This window comes from Pelodiscus sinensis, chromosome 10, assembly GCF_049634645.1.
Source record: "Pelodiscus sinensis isolate JC-2024 chromosome 10, ASM4963464v1, whole genome shotgun sequence".
Classification (NCBI taxonomy): domain Eukaryota; kingdom Metazoa; phylum Chordata; order Testudines; family Trionychidae; genus Pelodiscus; species Pelodiscus sinensis.
The window spans coordinates 43,062,078-43,082,100 of NC_134720.1; positions in this window are offsets into that span (position 1 = coordinate 43,062,078).

Consider the following 20,023-nt stretch of genomic DNA (forward strand, 5'->3'; position numbering starts at 1 on the left):
AGATGGAGACACATCAAAATAATTTTATGCAACGTTTAGGGATGTAAACTATTTTGAGTATAATATGGAGAAAAGGAAATTGGCTTAAGAGGCCCATTTGCACTGGCTATTTTAGGACAAGGTACTTTGTACTTTACTTTTACCTATAAGTGTATGTCTCTCTGCAAATGGCCCATATGTATTCCATAGGTAGAAAAGTTTTGAGGAAAAAGGTTTTTAGTGTATTGTCCTTGATTAATCACGTTCCAGTGCATCCAGTCACACACAGTGCCTTCAAAAACAGTGCATGGTTGTTTCATTATTAAAGTGAACTATAGCTAACAATTAGCCCATAAACCTACTAAAACCCACCTGTTACACCAGATCTCTCTCTGGATCAATCATTTTTTTTAAATGGGTCAATAATGGAAAATCTGACCAAAAAAAATGTTAACCAGCATTTGCTGTTAAAAGCTTCCTCATAAGTGTCACATAAGTATCAAAAAATGGAAAGTGCATAAGAACTAACCTCCATCGCCTTTCATACCTACTAGGTACTTGCTTTTAGAGAAGCAAGGAACTAATAACCCTTTTTAGACCATTTCAAAACATGACTCCAGCTGCTACCGGGCTCTTCTGTTATTCAGGCTATTATAAAGTATATATCATTGCAGCCACAGCCAATCAGAATTGTTTATGGTTTAGGTGGAACCTCTCTAGTCTGGCACCCTTGGGACATGACCAATGCCAAACCAGAGAATTTCCAAACCATGGAAGGTCACTATTTTCTAGCAGCATTACCAACACTTCCACTGCTTAGTGGGCTCTTAGAAGACATTTAGGGCAAAATTAGAGCTAAACAACAGCACATAGTACTGAGAGCCAGGACTGGTGGCTGTAACCAAACTTTATGGACTGTGAGAAATATAGCCACACCCAGGATGAGTGGACATCCAACTAACTAAATTCATGCCGGACCACAGATGTTGCTAAACCAGAGTGCGCTGGATAATAGAGGTTCAACCTGTAGATCTTATTTAAAATGGTAATTTCATGGGCATTGAAGGGGTTATAAATTTAATCATAGACACCTAAATAAGATTGCAGGTTTGTCATCAGGACACTAGTGTTATATGAAATTGCAAAGAAAACCATGTAAATATATGGGTTGTGGATTCAGTTTTAGATGATGTAAAGAGATAAATATTGCAATCAAGGAAATATAAACAGGGATTTTCTCTGCAAGCACTCGTAACAGAACTCAATGGAACTCAGAAATTCTGAATAAAAACTATACTATCAAACTAAGATGAGAAGGATTATTGAGACAGCCAAGGCCAAGGAAGAACCATTAGAGAAAGAGATATTCATTTTTATTCTTCTGAAACAGCACATGTTCTGCAGACATAAATTTGATAACTTAAAGGGCAATGGAAAAGTCAGAGAAAAATGCCTTGCCTATAGTTATAATAAATTTGAGGCGGTCCATGTGATATTGATTATCCTCTCAGTAAGGGAAAAATGAAAACAATACCAGACATGTCTATTTCACTTTTAATAGAAATTATAAAACATGAGATTCCATTGTCTAGGAAGAGGAGGAGCTTCTGAATTAGTCTCTATTCTGCTTTTACCACCTATTTCAAAACTCTCCACTCTCAAAATTGCTATGGAAGTCAACGTAAGCTAAGTCCAAGCGCTTAAGCACTATGACACTCAGAATTATCTGGATGAATATTGGAGGCTGTGCTTTAACATATATCCCACACCACACCAAAAAGATACAGGACCTATCAAACAGTCTATACTAGCTAGAAGGTCATGATGATTAGCAGTAGAGTCTTTGTGGATGAGCAGAACTGGGCTAGAATCCCATGACAACCTGATAATCACAAAGTCAAAGGTAAATGTGTTTAAATAATGCTATCAAATAAGGGACTAATGACTTTCTTGGATCTCTTTGAAATGCTCTTTCTCCAGATAGATTTCCAACTGCTTGTTTGCAGGACCTTGTCTAAAGCCAATGGAAAACTTCTCATTCACTTCAGTGGGCTTTGTTCCTGTTACTTATATTTCCCAATTCTTTCAACTGCCTGGTTATTACGGTACCAGGAAAGTATAAGGAAGTTCTAGGTTCAAGGATTTAGTTGCTAGGATAGTTTTGCTGGGACCAAAGGCTGTCAGTAATAAAAGCTGTTCCTATGAGGTAAATATCAAAGCTTCTAAAGAATGCTCCAGAAAACATGAATCTTATGGGGCAGCGACAGGTGATGAAAAAGATGGTGAGAACTGATTGTAGAAGATACAGGTGCAGAATAACACTATATGATTTGGAGGGGTTGAGTGATGATGAAAAACTCCTTGTAGATTTTGAAATTCAGTAAGGAAAGAGTCTCCGAGACAGAAAGCATGACATAATTGCTTTGACATAATTGTTGACCGCATGGCTTTCTGGAATGATTTGCTTTTCTCTCAATAAATGAATTAAAAATCTAACCCAACCACCAAACCGGCCAGCTATGATAATACAGCAATAACACAGAATTCAAAGCCGCATGTTTTGATTGTTTGCTTTTGGCTCTTCCAGGGATAACACAGAATGTCAATTACAATAGAAATAATCAGAGCTATGAGCTGTCCTATAGTTTTAAAATTTGATGGAACATTCTGTGTTGAAGACACACAACTCCACATGAGGTGGAGAAGACAGAATAAACATTATTCTGGTTGTAAAAAGAGCCCTCAATCTAGACTCGGAATGGTTTAAAAAAAGGCTTCCTCGACCATTCCCTTCAGCCCACAGCTTTCTCTGAATCCAAGACAATCCAGCTCTCAGCAGCTGATCACCTTAAGACTTAAGGAGCTTTTTCTAGAACCAAGACACTTGTGAACAACCTGAGCTCCAGAATCTAAAACAGAGACAATTAAGTTGGAGAATTTAAGGTGAGAAAACTGACCCTGTAGTTCTTGAGTCAATCCAAAATGGTCCATCAGAAATAGCATACACCTATCCAATCATCAATAACTAAGAACATCAGAAGCCATAGATGCAGGCTCCATGTAGAAGATCCACCACAGTGGCCAAACAGAACATTAAAAATAAAATGTAAGAAGTGAATGTGACAAGAGTTCTCTTGTAACCTTGAACCTCTGTTGCTAGACTGTGGGGCTGTCTCTTACCTGTACACTTGTGTACACCTTACCTTTATTACAATATGGACTGCTGCTTTGAAAGCCAGTGCAGACTTATTTACTAGCAACTTACACTGATGAAAAAGGACACCCCAATAAACTTCTAGTGAGTGCAAAAAATGACAAAAGAAAAAATAAATATACACATGCAGAATGGTTTGATCATTTTTAAATGAAAAAAGCTGATGGGGGAAGTCTTAGTTCAGTAAAACTCCAATAGTCCGGCATCCAGTTGTACAGCACTCCTGATAGTCCAGCATCAAAATGGGAAGAGCCTAGTGGGTTTAGTGTTTAAGTGAATAATTTACAGACTCTATTAGTGTATTGAAGTATATGACTTTTGGCTACGTCTACACTGGCATGATTGTCCGAAAATGCTTTTAAAGGAAACGTTTTCCGTTAAAAGCATTTTCGGAAAAGCGCTTCTAGATTGGCAGGATGCTTTTCCGCAAAAGCACTTTTTGCAGAAAAGCGTCCGTGGCCAATCCAGATGCGCTTTTCCACCAAAGAGCCCCGATTGCCATTTTCGCCATTTTCGCGATCGGGGCTTCTTTGCGGAAAACAGTACTGTGCTGTCTACACTGGCCCTTTTGCGCAAAAGTCTCTCGGAAAAAGACTTTTGCCCGAACGGAAGCAGCATAGTTTTTCTGGAAAAGCACTGATGATTTTACATGAGATCGTCAGTGCTTTTCTGGAAATTCAAGCGGCCAGTGTAGACAGCTGGCAAGTTTTTCCAGAAAAGTGGCTGATTTTCCGGAAAACCTGAACAGTCTAGACACAGCCTTTGTGTTTAAGGGAATAAAGTGCTGTATTAAGTGTTTTAAGTTACTGTATTAATAGTTTAAGTGATTAGCCAGTGCTGCACACTACTGTACATAGTATCCTCTGCTTTCTGTATTCAAAGGCTTTGCAACAGTACTGTACTGTACATTTATTCTTTCATTCTAGGACTAAATTTATGCATTACAGTATGTACAATAAAAAGGGTTAACATACTTTATATACAGTGTGTGTGTGTATATATTATATATATATATATATATATATATATATATATATATATATATATATATATATATATATATATATATATATATATATAAAACCAGTTTATAGTAGCTCCTGATAGTCTGGCATATGATAATCTGGCACCATGTAGATCCCAAAGATTCCAGATTATCGGAAGTCTACTGTATGTTGCAGTTTTTAATTCTAAAGACAATATTTGTCCTCTCCTGCAGTTCCTTGATAATTAGCAGAATTGAATAAAAGAAAGTCTCAGGGTTTAATCAAGATTTCTGTTGGCATTTAAATAACCTTATTTTGTTAGAAAGCTGGTTCCTCTGGTTGCTAGGTTTCTCTTCCAAAACCGGTCTGTCCTAAGGAAATCATAATTCCAAGTTCTGTGCTGTAGTCATGGATAATTATTCCTGTGATTGTTTTAGATTTACATATGTTGGTAAAATTCTGAGTGCTTTTAATCCGCATTTCCTACATATTAAATATTATACTACTAAATGTTTGCACTCTGAAATACTTCATGTGCAACATCTTTTCAAATGCACATAACCAGCTTGTCAGGCTCTCAATTGCAAGGTGCAAACAGAACTGCGTAAACACAGTGACCACAGCAACTACATACAGCATTTATTCAAGGTTCCCAGTGTTTGCCAGCTCGAAAATAGCAAAATCCAACTGAAGAAAGGGGTTATAATCCAATGATTTTTGTGCTATTAAGGGGACTTTACAAACAGCACCAAGAAAAAAATCCTCAAATTCTGTCTCCCTCAGAAGATCATGAAGGATGAAGGTTCAGACAAAATGGAATTGCATTGGTGTCTTGGATCAAAACCCACCCTTTTAGTTTGCATTTAGGCCACAATTCGCAGAGAAAGGCCATTCACACTACATTTCAGCCTTATTTTTTCTGAAGTGCAGACACAGAGAAAGCTGGCTGCTCTCTATGCAGAGAGTTGTAAGATATGGGGGCAGAGGGAAAGAGAAAAAAAAAGAAGAGAAGGATTAGAAGTGAGAGCCAAAGGCCACAGAAGCCAATGGAAAGGTGAAAATTGACTTCAGTGAGCTTTGGATCAGTTAGCATAGAGAAAACAAAAATCCAGACTGAATGACTTTTATTAAAAAGGGATGTTTAGATTCTAACTGTGCACATGCAGAAAGTCTTGCAGAATGTCCACCCAATAGCTAGAGCCGGTCTCCTCATCAGTTTGGGATTCAACTATCCTCAGATAACCTTTGCATTAAAAATGCATGAAGTATTTCAGTAGATCACAGTCAAAACAAACCAACCAAAAATTAGAATTAGCAATCAGAGCTGGCTGAAGATGAGCCACATCTATTATTCAGATGTTGTCTTTTTTTTTTTTTTTGGCCTAATACTTAACGCTTGTCTATCTTTTCCTTTATGTGCTTAATCTAAATTTCAGCACTGAAAGATTTCTACCACTCACTAGCCCAGATAGAATTTTTAAATATGCTTTCATAATTTTCAGATGTAGCTAAGAAATAAGAAACTAAAATAGTGCCACTGAATGCTGCCACCACACCCATTCAAGTAACAGCCATTACAAAATGCTATTACACCTTTCTTACATATGCCAAGTAGATCTATATATGACATGCACATGTTACATCAATAAAAGCAAGCAAGATCTTATGAGGGGGATAAGGCAAAAAGCCACATTTATTGTAAAGATAATAATAAAGAATAAAGAAAAGACAGAAGCAAACAACATTGTTTAGTTACTTATTCCTATCACTACTTAACCCTTATATTTTATTTATATATAAATAAACATTCATTCACCCATTCATTCAGGTTCTGCGTATTTGTTATAGTTACCAGCCTGGATGTTGCTTGTGACAGAATACTGGCCAGGTATTCTGTACACAAAAGTGATGGTAGTGGGGAGCAAAGTCCTGATCAGATACGCATATGAAGCTCCTGGTGGGCTGGCAGCAGAACCTTGGACTTTGACTTCATAGTCTTTTAGTCCAGTTCTTATAGGAATTTCTTCCTATGCCAATCTATGGGAATTGCTGCATCATGCTGATGTCCAGGGTGGCTGTCATGTGCTCGTCAGTGATCTCATAGGGTGGACCTCCAGTACTTGGTTTTCTCCACTTGACACCTTTTGGTTGCACTGGCACCTGACAACTTCTTCAGCCCTTTGATGCTGCATTCTCAGGCTGGCACCTCTCAAACCATTCATTCATCGTCCAAGCACACTCTCTCTTACATACATTCCCTAATTAATGTTTCACATACAGTATTTTGTATAATAATAATTTTACATATACAAGAGTTGTAGTTACAAAAAGTCACAAAAGTTTCTGGGTGGCATTTCTTAAAACATTCTCTGAGTGCTTAGTTAGTTTCTGTTATAGTTACAATGTTTCACTTTGCGATTAGGGTTAATTGCTTCACAATGCTTTGAGGAGAATGGGCATCAATTGTGTAACAATAAGTTTGAGCGTGCCCTGGGACACAGAGGGGAGCTGTTTCTGGCTACATAGTATTATATTTAACAGTTTTCAGTTACATGACCTAATATTACATTCCTAACAAGTTATATTCTAGAGGGGCAATAATTATAAATCTAAACAGTTAACAAGCTTGATAACACTAAATCTAAACACTTTAACAAGAATAGAAGAAGCATATAAGTGTTTAGATTTACTTAAACTTATACTACTTAGACTTTTAGTTGTGGGGAACAAATTATGGGGAGTCACTTCCACTTGGGGGAATCATTTAATACTTTAATATGTTATCCCTACACACAACATTAGCTAACTACATGCTTAGTGTTCCAAAGTGCTAAATTTCGTAAGAATAGGCATTATAGCACCACTGCAAGAATGGAATGCTTCATATGGCTCAATTCAATCCTGGAGTAAGGCAGCACCTCTCAAATTGTGGGTCGGAACCCCCCAAATGGGTCCCAAGCTCCATTTTAATGGGGTCATCAGGGCTGGCTTAGACTCCAGCCGTGGGCCCTAGCAGGCCTGAGCCCCACTTCCCAATGGCAAATCCGAATATTTCAGCCCTACCCTCCTGTTTGAGTCTGAAGCCTTTGTGCTTCAACTCCATCGCCCCCCTTTCTCCAGGGGGGTGAAGCTTGGGCTTTGGTATTAGAGAAATGGGGGTTGGGTAGGCTCAGACTTCAGTCCTATCTTGGGGTCATGCAGTAGTTTGTGTTGTCAGAAGTGGGTTGGGGGTCATGGTGCAATGAAGTTTAAGAACCACTGGAATACACAGATGCAATTATATTGCAATCATTCATTCATATCAAGCTGACGAGCATGTCATTGGGTCAAATTCAGAAAAGCCATACAGAGACCGTCATTAAAATCATCTTGCGGCACATGGGACACACTGCTGCACTGAGTTAAAAATGAAAAAACAACCTGAAGAATTTCAAATGAACAAATGGTATCTTCTCACAGATATGCAGTGGACAGGAAAAGAGTAAATTTGTTTCATAAATTATTTGTTGCAAGTTATTCACTCTACTCCAGCCTAACAGATATTAAATTTTCACATGATTTATGCATGAGGACTACATGCATGAGGATTATTCTGAATCCTTCGTAAACTCACTTGACATGGTCACCATACATGTTTAACCCTTTCAGGGCTTTCTTATGCTGATCCAGAATGATAAATTCACAGAATAATTTGTATTTAAAGACATTTTGAGCCTGTTACCTGTTGCAAAAGGTACTTTTTATTTGCAGAAGTTACCTTTTCCTTACTTTAATGTTGATTCTCGTTTCCCTGACAAAAGGCACCTTGACTCTACTCTGGGGATAATTTGGCAGAGAGAATTAGTTAACTACACCTGGACCTGCGTAAAATTCATTTTGTGGTATCACATAAGTCTCTACATTTGTGCAGACCCCAGAACAAAATCAATTTGCTGTTACTCTTTCCTGAGGAAAGGAGCCAAACTGAGGTAACAGGTAACAGAACTGCAAGGTCAGGGCTGTGGGGAGAAGCATTTGAGGCTTAGGATAACACCAGCTAGAGAGAGAGAGAGAGAGAGACCTCATACTGGGCTTTACATCTGTGGGTATGGAGTACAACCTTAAGACATAGACCCTCCAAAAAACCAAAAACAGCAGCAGCAAAAACAGCTTTTTATGAGAACATTGATGGGGACCGAAAGCTTTCAAAATCCATTGTTTAACACACACACACACACACACACACACACACACACACACACACACACACACACACACACACACACACACACCCCTCTCCATTCAGGCCAGGTCTTTTCATATCAGGAGGTTGGCATCAACATTCTTTAAGCTGAACTTGGCACTATCTCCACAGCTTCCATTGACTTCCCTTACTCCTCACAAATCAAGGAGTACTGGCACTTACTGGGGGCACCCTCAGCATTCAATTAAGTGACTCCTTACTGGACCTGCCAAATCAAACACCGGAAGATGGGTCTCTGGTGTGGTAAGTATAGATATGGCCTCAGTAATGAGAGAAGCATCAAGCAAGTCATTGGTTCTGATACAATCTTTGCAATTTCATTTAACAACCTCATGGAGATCTGAAAGTGAGAGTTAACAGCAAATTAATGACATCTACTAATGTTATTACATTTTGAGGATTTTCAAATATCGATGAGGAAAGAGGAAACATGCAAAAGAACTGAGCAGATCATAAACATAGAAAAACGAAAATGAGATTCAGCTTTAAAAATGCAAGTTTATCTAATGGAAAAGAGACCAACACTTTTGAAGCAGAGATCATAAATAGTACTAATTGCCTCCAACTTTTCCTCAGACCTTTTCCACCTTTGAAGACAGCCAAAGAAATTTAAATGCAAAAAAAAAAAAAAAAGCCACCCCTATATATTCTTGCCATAATTCCAGCTAAAGTTTTAAAAGAAAAAAAAAAAAACAGGATAGTGTTGAAGGTGTAAAGCCAGGAACTTAAAAGGTCAGGAAATTCCTACACTTAAGATTGCTCTGAGAATACTGATTCAGTTACATTGGTCTCATTTCATTTCCAACTCCCCTTCCTCTTATTTGTAAACCTTGCTGCATTACTTTTATTCACGTATGATATAAAACACACAGTGTGTGCAATTATAGCTGAGCAAACATGACCAAAACACCTTTTGAATCTCCTGTATGGTGTTAAAGTCCTAACATCTCTAATGCTACATTACACAATAGTGCACATTTTGTTTTTACACACAGTACTATGACACACTCCTTAACCATTCCAAGCCCTCTTGAAATCCACCCACCTTTCACTCATCTGAAACCAAGCAGGACTCCATATAGTTTCCCTTAATTGGTTTATCAAGAGAAGAGAGGTCACTCTGACAAGCTTCAGTTGCGTTCCCGCAGACCCAGAGAAACTGGAGAACGAGTAACTAATGACCACATACTTTTATTACAAGGCTACCTGCTCCCAGGAAACTATAAGACTTGACTAAGCCTATGAAGATGCAATACTATGTGCCTTAATTCCCCTAGAGTAGTCTAATTGCTTGCCACTGGAGGCATATCTAAGTAATTGGTATCTCTGATACAGAAATAGGAAAAAATGCAATTTAGAATGTAATACCAGAAGTAAGCCAGGTGTCTTACAGAGAAATATAAGGGCAAGGGACACTGGAGTTGCAACTTTTAGGCACCTTGAAAATTGCTAGATATGGATGTCTCTACAATGCATGGGGAGAGATTCACTGATTCCAAAGTGAGATAGGACAATTTTGGTCATCTAGTCTGAGTCCCTTTACAACACAAACTGCAGAACTACCCCCCAAAATAATGACTACAGCAGATCCTCCAGAAAAAAAAATCTAATTTTGATTTTTAAATTGTCATTCATGAAATATCCACCACAACCCTTAGTAAATTGTCCCAATGGTTAATTACCCTCATACTGCGTTATTTCCTATCTGAATTTGTCAGCTGTCAGTCATTGGACTGGTTTGCACTTTCTCTGCTCAATTATCAAATATTTGTTCTACAGGTAGGTAGTTACAGAGTGTAAATCATCCTTAACCTTCTCTTTGTTACACTAAATATATAGGCAACTGAGAATGGGCTCTGTAAAAGCCAACATGCTAGGCAGGGAGCTGCCTATGGTAACCAATGGGAGATGCTGCTAAGAGGGGTTTGTCCTAAGCCCTTCCTGTATCAGAGTTAGGCACCAAAACTTGGGATGGAGAGGGGTGCATCTGCTTGTCTCTGCCAATCAGGACCCCTCTCTTGGCATGTGGTACTGCTCTCTCTGTGGCCCAATGTATTTATTCAATGGCTTATTTTTGGAAAGGCTTCACCATGACAGACCTATATCAGAGTATCCCATAAGACTACAGGTTCAGGCTGCAGCCAGCCAGTCACTTGTTTTAGATGTATGAAACTCTTGTTCAAATCCCTTTGCCCCAACTGGCAGAGGGGGAAGTTGAACCGGGGTGTCCATGAGTCCACATGAATGACTTATAACTAGGAGAGACAGAATTTTGGAGAGAGTTAGATATGGTCTAAGCTTACCTTTCAGATTAGATCTGCAGGGTGACACCTACTTCCACCTGGTTTGACAATTGAACTGGGATTTAACCTCGAAGGTGTCAGATAGGTGCCACTGTATCTTCCTACAGCTGCAGTATGCATGCGCAAAGGCACAAACTTAGATGCCTATAAAATTTACAGTGAGATTAGGCACCCATGCATTTAGGGAGCACATCGAGGCAGGGGGAGGAGAATTTGTGAATTGAAATAGTGCCTAAAATCTGGGCTTTATGCACCTACCACCTTTTGTATATCTGGGCCAAAGTACATGCCCTACAGAGATCACAGTCTATATTGAGAAGAGAACGAGAATGGGATGCAACACAAAGCATGGAATAGAGCAGCAAGATCCATCTTGTTTATTCCATTGGGTTTTGTTTTTATTTTATTATTTGGTTGTCACTTTGAAGCTGCCACTGTCAATCTTTCAGGGTTTGAAAGAGTGGGTATAGCGAAGACACTAATTCAAACTAAGAAGGGCACGCTGGTTGATGCCGGTACTCCTGATTCCACGAGGAGTAAGGGAAGTCGAAGGGAGAGCGTGTGCTCCCTTTGACTTCCTGCAGTGTGGACAGTCCCAAAATTCGAGTTAAGGTCAATTAATGTAGCTGAAGTTGTAAATTTAGGCAAGATTTGAATTTCCCATGCTTCATTTACATAATGGTGGCCCCAGCTTTTTTTTTTTTTTTTTGAAAAGTGGTTTTTCAAAAAGCATCTGCAGCCACCATTATGTAAATGAAGTACGGGAAATTCAAATCATACTTTCATTTACAATTTCAATATGTCTATTTTACATCCCTTTTCCGATAAAAGGGATGTAATCTAGACATAGCCATAGAGAATAGGATGAGGAGAACTAGGGTTTAGAAGTTTGTGGAGGAAGTGTTTTCAGAGGGGATGTGGAAGATCCGGGTATCTCATAAGCATAGTTTTTCCTGTGCAGTAACCAAGTATCTACTTCTCCCCCTAGCATATACAAGCATTCTCAAGGAACCAGCAAGTCTTTTCAACATATATTTATCTTAGTCGCCACTATACGTATGCATGAAATATTACAGCAAAGAACTGGTTTAACAGAAATATATTTATTTTACTCTGTTTAACAAGGCCATAAACAATGTGGAGAAATGGGGTAAACAGTGAGGTGGCAAAATTTGCAGATGATACAATACTATATAAGATTGTTAAGTCCAAAGCAAACTGTGAACAGCTTCAAAAGGATCTCACAAATGTCAATAAAATGGCAGATCAATTTTAATGAAAAATGCAAAGCAATGCATATTAGAAAAGATGATCCCAACTGTTCGTATAAGATGAATACGGTGTACAGATGTGGTCTCCTCACCTCAAAAAAGATATTTTGGCCTTGGAAAGGGTTCAGAAAAGGGCAACTAAAACGATTAGAGGTTTGGAATGGGTCCCATATGAGGAGAGGTTAAAGCGAGTAGGACTTTTCAGTTTAGAAAAGAGGAGACTGAGAGGGGATATGATAGAGGTATATAAAAATCATGAGTGGTGTGGAGAGGGCTGATAAAGAAAAGTTATTCATTAGTTCCCTAAATAGAAGAATTAGAGGACACCAAATGAAATTAATGGGTAGCAGGTTTAACACTAATAAAAGAGTTCCTTCACACAGCATGTAGTCAACCTGTGGAACTCCTTGCCAGAGGAGGCTGTGAAGGCTAGGACTATAATAGAGTTTAAAGAGAAGCTAGATAATTTCATGGAGGTTAGGTCCATTAAAGGCTATTAGCCAGGGGATAAAATGGTATCCTTGGCCTCTGTTTGTCAGAGGCTGGAGAGGGATGGCAGGAGACAAATTGCTTGATCATTGCCTTCGGTCCACCCTCTCTGGGCCACCTGGTGCTGGCCACTGTTGGCAGACAGGATACTGGGTTAGATGGACCTTTGGTCTGACCCAGTACGGCCGTTCTTATGTTATGTTCTTGTGATGGAGATTAAATTAGTTGTTACTCCTCAAGAGAGGTACATTGAGTGGACTCAAAGATATAACAGCAGTCAAAAAACAGAATGTTAGGATAATTTAAAAGGGATAGATAAGACAAAGAATATCTTATTGCTGCTGTATAAATCCAAGCTCCACACACACACACACACACACACACACACACACACACACACACCTTGAATACTGCATGCAGATATGGTTGCCTCGTCTCAAAGAAAACATCTTGGTATTGGAAAAAGTGCAAAAAGGGGCAACAAAAATGATTAGGGGTATGGAATGGCTGCAATATAAGAAGATTAATAAGGCTGTGTTTTTTCAGCTTGGGAAAAGAGACCACCAAGAGGGGATTATAACAAAGGTCTATAAAATCATCACTGGTGTACAGAAAGTGACTAAGGAGAAGTTATTTACTTCTTCCCATAATACAAAAACTAGGGTTCAACAAATGAAAATAAACAAAAGGAAGTATTTTTTCCCCCACACATCGTAGAGTCTCTGTGGAGTGCCTTGCCAGAGGATATTGTCAAGTCTATAACAGGGTACAAAAAAGAGCTAGATACATTCATGGAGGTGAGGACCATCAATGACTATTAGACAGGATGGGCAAGAATGGTGTCCCTAGCCTCTCTTTGTCAGAAGCTTGAAATGTGTGACAATGGCAAGCAGAAAAGAGATCACTTGATGATTACCTGTTCTGCTCATTTCCTCTGGGGACCTGGCACTGGCCACTGTCAGAAGACAAGATACTGGGCTAGATGGACCTTTGGTGTGATCCGGTATGGCTGTTCTTAGACCTAGTACTGATTCCATTGCTATTTTTTAAAATTAAGTTATAACATTATGTCAATATGCCTTCCCTGACAACCCCTACAAAAAATAGCATCACAACTGACAAGTGATGTACAGCATGGTAGAACGATTTTACATATTGCATCTGAATTATTCAATTTTTTCCTTTATTCTGTTTAGCATGTTTGAAAAGAAATTTGTACCTGAAGGGTGTCTGATAGATTTAAAAGAGTAATTCAAGAAGATCAGAAATTGTAAGATAATGCAATGAAGATTCCCCTCTCCCTTAATATTCTTAAACGCCAAAAATCTTTTACTTACAGACTTAAACACAGCTGTCTACCATAATGGAGGTTTCCCTAAATCTACTCAAGAGCTTTGTAGTAGAGAGAGAACTTCCTTTTTAGTAGTATTAACACAAGGTTAATAATTAAACCTGGATTAACTCTACCCATTGGCTCCATTTAAAATAAATCTCAAATTCTTCCTCTCTCCGTGCTCATATTTCTTAACGCAAGTCTCTCAGGCCAGACAATAGACAACAAAACATTCTTTATAAATTAAATATCACCACATTCGTTTTCTGTTATTCAAACAAATGAATAAAATGAATTCTATAAGACTTGTATATTTGGAGGAGATTGTTTTGTTCTGTTTGAGGCAGTGAAATCCTATGGAACTACACCTGTTTGCATCAGATACAACTCTGGCCCATTGCACCCAGTCTTTAAAGTACTTCCTGTAACTGATGGATAATTTCTTAGCTTTTATGGAGAACATACAGGATATGGAAGAGTGTAATCGTCCCGGTCAGCAGAAGGCCATGCTGACTCACTACAAGTAGCAGAAATCTGGGGTTTCAGGCCTGACTGCAGGCTGAGTAGTAGTTTATAGAGGCTACGCCCTTATTCAGGGCAGGGCAACAAACAAACAGTTAAGCTGTACCCTTTGCAAGCTGAGCAACAGTTTATGAGCACAGGTCCTGGGTCAGGGTGAGGCAGCACAAATAGATAAGCAGTTTAAAGCTCAGGCCTATCTGAAGGCTGAGCAGTGGTCTGGTCTCCTTGTAGGTGGAGAGCCGACAGATGCAGGGGTTCTCCCCCCACAGGGGGAACCTGACACCCAAAGTAAGGGGTGGCAGGGGGTGGGGGACACAGGCCCACCTGCTTTACCGCTTCCCAGACCGGGGCCCTAACTGTGGCAGCATGGGCTGTCACTGGGTAGGTAGGAATCCTGCTGCAACACACCAACCAGGTCACAAGTCAGCAGGGATCCCGGCAGCAACACTTCACCCAGTTGACCTCTATTTCCTCTGCTGACCTTAGGTTGGCTACTCCTGGTCCGCTTCCCAGTTCCTCCTGGGGTCCTACCTGGCTCCACCTTGGCTCTGCAGGGTCCGCGGGGGACAAAGATGCTGGCAACGTGTCCTTTTATATGTCTGCCCCTGCCTTTCTGCTTCCTGGCACCGGCACCACCCACCAAGGGGTCTTAGGGAAAGTTTCCTCTTCTGGGGCAGTGAGAGGTTATGCTGACTCACCACACTTCTCCTCCTTCAAGTCCAGTCTTGGGTCTCTGGGGCTGGATTCTGGCTCTTCCCTTGTGTGGGAGAAAATATCTGCATTTTGATGTTCCTTACCAGCTCAGTGTCAGACTGAGAAGGTGTATTGCCGCAGTGTGAGGTACCAGTGTGTGAGGTGGGCGTGGGTGTCTTTCATCCGGTGCAACCACTGCAGAGGGGCATGGTCCATCACAAGGACAAAGGGAACATCTAATAAATAGTAACAGAGGGCCTCAATGGTCCATTTGATGGCTAACATGTCCTTTTCAATCGTGGAGTATTTGTACTCCTGTGGAAGCAGCTTCCTACTCAAAGGATAAAGTGTTTGTCCCCCCCATCAACCTCTTTCCCCAAACCCTACTTCTGAGGCGACTGTCTATAGCACAAATTCCTTATCAAAATCTGGATTAAAAAACACTGGTTCCTGTGACAGGATCCTCTTCAGGGTGTCAAAGGCCTTCTCACACTCAGCAGTCCAGCTGATCTGTCAGGAGCTATCCTTCAGGAGTGAGGTAATGCTTGCAAACTGGAGGACAAAATGCCAAAAATAGCCAGTCAGGCCAAGAAATTGCCAGACCTGATTGGTCAGTCTTCAGGGCCAGCCAGTCTTGGACCATACTGATAAGGGGTCAGACCTGTCCTCTGGCCAGGGTATACCCCAAATAAGTTATTTCCTGCCATCCAATCTTACATTTTTTGGATTGTCTGTAAGCTCTGCCCACTGATTGTCCAAAGGACAGCTGTTATCTGCCTCAGGTGAGTGCCCCAGTCTTTGCTGTGTATCATGACATCATCCAGATAGGCTGCCACACACTTAGTGTGGGTGCTCGAGAGGCAGATCTATCAGTTGCTGAAATATCACTGGAGCCCCATGTAGCCCGAAAGGCATTCTGACAAAGTGATATAGTCCTGTTGGCATGGCAAAGGCCATCTTCTCTCATGACTATGGGTTGAGGGGGATCTGTCAATACCCCTTGGTTAAGTCCAATGTCGTAATATATTTGTCCGTCCCCAACTGCTCCAGGAGTTCATCCACTCAGAGCACTGCATAGGCATCAAACTTTGAAATTGCATTTACCTTGCAAAAGTCAACGCAAAAATGCAAGGTCCCATCGGGTTTAGGTACCAGCACAATGGGGCTTTGCCATACGCTCCTGGAGGGTTCTATCACCCCCATTTCCACCATGATCTAGATTTCCCTCTGGACAGCTTCCTACCTTTGCCCAGAAAGAGTTTGAGCCGTTTCCCTGAACACAGTCCCTGGGATCATTTGGATCTTATGATATACATGACTGTTGTGTATCCAGGACGGACAGTAAACATCTCCTGGAAGGAGTTCAGCAGGGAGAGGGTGTTACTGAGTGCATGCTCCTCTGCTGATTCACAGGCATCCAGGTCCACAACCTGAGGCCCCAACATAGAGTCTGAGGGATGAGGGGCAATCATTAGTCCTTCTCAGACCTGCCAGGGTTTTAAAAGGTTTACATGGTATATTTGCCTCTTGCGTTGGTGATCAGGATGATGGATCTCATATAACAGGTCCATCCTGGCATATCATCTCATAAGGCCCTCTCCAGCAGGCAAGGAGCTTCAACTCCTCTGCTAGTAAGAAAGACTACCTTTTCCCCGGGTTGGAAGGTATGCTCATGCCCCCCCTCCCATTGTACTGGTTTTCTTGGGACCTTTGGGCTGCTCGAAGGTTTTCCTGGTCATGTCCCCACCAGTGCAAGATGGTCCTGCAGCTTGAGCACATATCAGCAAACTCTAGGCAGCAGGCAGTTTCTGCTCCCACTTATCGCACACTAGGTCAAGGACCCCCTGTGGTTGACGACCGTAAAGCTGTGCAAAAAGCGCGAAGTGTGTTGAGTTGAGGCTAGGTGCAGTGGTGGGAGCATCTGGGCCCATTGCTGTAACTCTTGTATGGGAAACCTCCGAAGCATATCCTTGAGTGTTCTATTAAACCGCTCTATGAGCCCATCCATTTGGGAGGTGGTATATAGAGGTTTGGGGGTGGTATACAAGTCACATACTTCTCACAGGAGTCGGGAGGTAAAATTTGTCCCTTGGTTAGTTAGGAGTTCCTGAGGGATACCTGGGTGAAGATCTTTACCATCTTGGCCACAATGGTCCAGGTGTGAACATTCCAGAGGGGGACTACTTTGGGGAATCAGGTTGCAAAGTCCAATAAAACCAAGATGTATTTATAACTGGCCATTTTCTTAGGCAGGAAACCCACTAAGTCCACGGCTACCCACTCAAAAGACGTGCCCATCACCAGGAGAGGAATCAGGGGAGCTTTCAGTACTCATGAGCCCATGGCGAGGTGACAGGTGGGGCATGAGTTGCAATAGTCCCTGACTTGTTAGATCCCCAACCAAAAGAAACATGACAACACCTGTGCAAGAGACTTTGTGCCCCTAGAGCCTAGCAGCTGGGATGTCCAAGACCAATTCAAAGCAGGGCCACTGTATTGCCTGCTGCAAGTCCTTTGCCACCCCATTGACCTGTGACACTTGTTCAAATGCTCAGACTTGTGTGGGATCTTCCCATTGATCCCAACTGAAGTCTGTGCTGGGGTTCAGAATGGAGGTTCCTGTGAGGGGGTGTAGGCTGAGTCTGAACGGCGGCCTCTGTCAACTGGTCCAGGGTTCTCCTGTCTTGGCCATGGTCTTCCACCGGATCCCCACTAAAGTGTGCTGTACCTCGGGTCCTTCCAAGCTGACCTCCCGCAGCAATTCTGAAAAGTTGGGCCAATTGCATCCAAGAATGATGGATAGGCCCAGGTGGGGGTCATGCCAACAGCATCTCCTCTGTTACCCCCTTTACTGTCAGCGGTACACGAACCTGAGGATAGGTCTGGACATCTCCGTGAATACACTGTTTGACTTTGCCTTCGATTGGTCCGAGGCCAGGAAGCACACGCTGTTGGACTAGGGTCTGCTCTCAGCCAGAATGAAGAAGGGTAATCCATTGTTTGGCTCCAACTATAACACCTGTTGTCAATTTAAGGGGAAACCATGGGCGGGCACAAGAATTCTCAGCATAGACTTGCCCAAAGTTAAAACCAGACTGCACAGATGTGGATTGTAAGTGCCCGTATCGGCCACAGGAAAAACAGGGTCCCATTTCTCCCTGCCCTGGTCAGACGGAGCCCTCCTGCCAGGGCCATCAGTCCCTGCCTCTGTTTCCCCTGTGGTTTGTGTCCAACAACACTGGGCAGGGTGTCCTTGCTGGCTGGGGCTTCAATTCAGCATTCTTTAGGCTCTCAGAATCAGAATCTACATTTTGCTTCCACGTGATAGAATTGGTGTAACTATGATTCTATAGATCTGCTGCTTTGTAGCAAGCTTAATGACACTGTGTCCAGAGAGGCCACTGAAGAGACTGAAACATGGCAACAGCAGCTAATTTATGAGTGTCCACAACTTTTGAGCAGCCTCCACCACATCTATGAAACTGTCAAATTGATGGAATGTCCTGGAAACCAGGAACAGAGGAAGGTGACAAAAAGAGGTTTCTTCTGTACGAAGGGGAAGGGCAATATAATGGCAGATGCCCTGTCCAGGAAAAAGGGGTCGGCTAGAGGCACTCACCAACAGAGTCTGCACAGCATGGACCAAGACTAAGGGTAGGAAAATCCGGGCCCATGGGCTGGATCTTGTCTGCCAGGGTTAGCCCTTGGCAGGCCCCACACCACCATATTTACCTACACCTCCACAGGTATGGAGGATCGCAGCTCCTATTGGCTGAGGATCACCATTCCCCGGCCGATGTGAGCTGCAATCACCCATACCTGAGAAGGTAGCGGTAAATGGAGTGGCAGCAGTCCAGAGCTGAACCCTGGTCAATCGCTGCCATCTCATTGCCCATCCCAACCAAGACAAGGACAACATAGTTTGCTCAAATTAATTTATCACAGAAAAAAAATAATGTTGTAGCAAAGGATGATTGGACTATCAGTTTATAATCAAAGGGGACATTTATTGCTTTTAGAGCAAGTAGAATAATGAAGTGGCTAAAACTCATTGCACATTATAGAAACAAGAGAGATCCCTTTACTTATGTACAGACCCAAAAGAATTAAATACATTAAAAAGGAAGAGAAATTTGAGATGGATGATGCCAAATATATTTTCTATGCTTGATATGTTTCACCAGAAAATACAATTTTCTGATGGTATAAAGAGTATAAAGGTATACACAGATGACATTTTATCTGGGGAAAAACAGTAGAAGAACATGACTAAAGGATTCAAGCGGCTTTGGTACTAACAACAGCTGTTAGACTAAAGTTAAAACAAAAAGTTAAATGACACGTAATGGAGATAACATACCTGGGAGAAAAATTAACATAATAAGGTGGAGAAGTAGAAAATGGTAAAATTCAAGCCATTGTCGATGGGCTATCCCAACAAATAAGGAAGAGATACAAAGATTCCTTGGAATGGCAAACTGTATAGAGAAATTTGTGCTTGAATCCACAACCTGAAAGCGCTACTGTGCAAAGATGCCCAATGTATATGGGTTGCAAATCTTAAGAAAGTTTGAGAAACTGATGAAGTAAACAGGCACCACTCCGGAAATATGACAGTAAATACAAAATAATTTATCTATTAAAGTTTACTGGTTCAGTCCTCTTACAACAATATGAACAAAACCGGAGAACAGTAACATATGTCACTGGCTTTAACAAAAACAGTGTGTCAATACACCCAAGTAGAGCTGGAGGTCTTGGCCTCAGGCTATGGCAACAGTAGAGAGCTTACAGCATCTCAGCAACACCGATGCAGCGGTGTTGCTATAAGCTCTGCAATGTAGTCACTCCTTGACTTAATTAATCCAACCCAATGAGCATCAGTATCTAGGTCAATAGGAGAAGCTCTCTCACTGACATAGTGTAACTGCCACCATGTAGATTTGAACCTTGGACATCTGGAGCTTAGTGTAGGAGCCTCTACAGCTTG